This window comes from Eptatretus burgeri, chromosome 4, assembly GCF_056783735.1.
Source record: "Eptatretus burgeri isolate ZD-2024b chromosome 4, Ebu_testis_v1, whole genome shotgun sequence".
Classification (NCBI taxonomy): Eukaryota; Metazoa; Chordata; class Myxini; order Myxiniformes; family Myxinidae; genus Eptatretus; species Eptatretus burgeri.
In genome coordinates, this window is record NC_140964.1 from 49,802,039 (window position 1) to 49,805,080 (window position 3,042).

A 3,042-nucleotide genomic window follows, 5' to 3' on the forward strand; every position below is an offset into this window, starting at 1 on the left:
GAATCGAACAGGGCATTAGCACAGATAATTTATCACAAACCTGATACATCACAATGACGTCATATTCGTTTTTATGACGTCATTATTAAGAGGACGAGGATCTCAGCTCATTTGAGCTTGTTTTTTTCACCAGGCCCGCGGAAAAATGAATTGATTATTTACCGTCGATTTCTACACACGATCAGGGCCATATCAGCGACAGCTAAACATGATAAACGAACGATGAAATCGGGTGCCAGAGGATTTGATCGTCAGATGCACGTTCCCGAGTCCAACGCTCTAACCACGATCGAGTGGCCCAAAGGGTTCGGGCCTGGGAGAGGTTTCCATTGAATGGAACTATATAGATTACAGCACACCAGTAACTGGAACACATCATCATGGATTCTCTGATCTTAAAAACGTCCAAAAACAAAAGCTAAGACATAAAATCGATTTATAATATTATACTTACCAAAAATGATCACGGCAGAAGATAATTTCAACTAAAAAAGCTAGTCTTCTGCAGATTGTCTGCCACACTCAGAAACAGCTGAAAGTTCACAAGTTTAACCAAATTTTGCAAATGGCGGCTCGTGATGTGGAAATAGCAATTCGCCAATCAGATCTCTCCTCCAGTGAAAGGCAGACACAATCACACGACACGAGGTGGCAAAGCGCTCCCCCTGTAAACACATGAGGCAGAAAAAGTAGTTTTGGATCATCACACTGCGGCTGTACCACGTCGTGATATGGCTGTACAACCAAGCGGCCTATTCCCGACGTCGTGAATCTTTCATACTGACGTCGTGTGCCTGCTGGGAAAAGCCAGTCAGTGGACTACAATGGCAATGTGTCTGTGCACCACTCAGCAAGATCTGCACAGCATGCAATGCTACCCACTACTCTGGATAATACTGTAGACAAGGAAATACAAATAAATTACCACAGAGGAGAGGCCAATGTAGGCACAAGAGGAGGTCACTCGGCTCACCATGACTGTTCCACAACCAACTGCCCAATCAATGAGCACACTCATGACTCATCCTCTCTTGACTCCTCTCTCATGACTGGTCTTGATATGAGTCGACGAATACACAAAACTATGCATCCGGGTTATCTTCTCTTCTCTGCGCTTTTCAAGGTCACTTCCTGAGGGCTGCCTGTCTGCATCATGGAAAATCGGCAATGTTACCCGGATTCATACAAGATGGTGCCAAAACTGACCCTCTTCACCACACACCGCTGCACCGGTCAGGCTTCTCCCCATCATCATTCATAAGCAAAGTGATGGAATTGATCATTGTGGCAGATTTAAGTGAATCACTCATCTTTTCTCTAAATCTCTGATCTCCGATCATGATCAAGTATGCCTTCTGCACAGGTCATTCCACGTGGACATATGCTGCATCTTTTGTGCCAACAATTGCTAGATCCCCTCAATCTCAGACAAGGGGTTGGGGTTATTTCACTGAACATCTCACATGCATATGATGGCACCACACCAGGTTCCTCTGCTGGAAACCTTGGACTGATGTGGGTAGCCAGACAAGACTGCTCCCCCTTACTGCTGCTGTGCTGCAGCGTGTGCGCATGGGCACTCGAGACGAGATTCCATACAATTTGCCAAATTCAGAGCGGAAGTACTGCTCAACTGCTGCTTTGTGTTCCGATTCGTGTTATGCAGTGTTCAACGTTTGACATTCAATTGACATTAAGTGGTTCCTCAGATTGTAGACTGTCCACGTGCGTAGATTCACCCCGCTTTTCCCTTTTCCCTGGGGTAAACACGAAGCGTTGAGAGAAGTTAGCATTACTCACAAGTCTCTGGCAGGGGAAACGCTGGCATCAAACAAAAAAGGCACACATTGACCAAGATAGTTGATTTATTCATTCTTTCTGGTCTGGAGCACGAGTGACGACAGTGGAGCCGTGGTCTGGAGCACAGGTGTGAGACGAGAACTGAACACGACGATGGTTCAGGAGCAGTATTTGACGATGTAGATTGTTTCAGAAGTCAAGGATGAGACAATGTGATAATGTTTGACCAAGTTATAAAAATGATCAACATGATGTGGTACGAGTGACAGGTTATTAGCTGTAAAATGTCGAAAACCCGGTTTCGTTCATCAACTTTAAAATTTTGACCTTTGCGACCTTAAAAGGTCCCAAAACAATGTTGTGGACATTAAAATAAGGAAACAGGATACGTGCTATAGCTTATTGGAGTTAGTTCGTCGAAGAAGGTCGAAAACCCGGTTCGATTCCAACAACTCTGAAAAGTTTCATCAAGATCGCATCAAAGTCCACGGAGTTATGCTCTGAACAGACACACACACACACACACACACAGACACACACACAGACAAACACACAGACACACACACAGACAGACAGACAGACACACAGACACACACACAGACAAACACAGAGACACAGACAGACATACACACAGACACACACATAGACACACAGACAGACACACAGACACACACAGACATACACATACAGACACACACATAGACACACAGACAGGCACACAGACACAACGAATACAGTGGTCACTCTGGCTGGCGCTCGGAACCAATATTAAAATGTCACGATTTGTCTGTGTGCATTGGCTGGGATGATGTAACGGAAGGTGATATCCGGCCGATGCTTCCTTGGGTAAAACGTAGTGGCGATCTTGGCCCTGGCCACAACACGAGGACCGGCTGGAGAAAGGCTGAGAGTATTTGCATATGTAAAATGTGTATGGATCTGAATGAGGCAAGGCAAGTGGCGACATTGGGGTGGGGCGGGGCGAAAACGAAGGGAAGGGGTGGGGCGGGGCGAAAACGAAGGGAAGGGGTGGGGCGGGGCGAAAACGAAGGGAAGGGGCGGGGCGAAAACGAAGGAGTGGGGTGGGGCGAAAACGAAGGGAAGAGGCGGGGCGAAAATGAAGGGGCGGGGTGGGGCGAAAATGAAGGGAAGGGGCGGGGCGAAAACGAAGGGAAGGGGCGGGGCGAAAACGAACGGAAGGGGCGGGGCGAAAACGAACGGAAGGGGCGGGGCGTGGCGGGG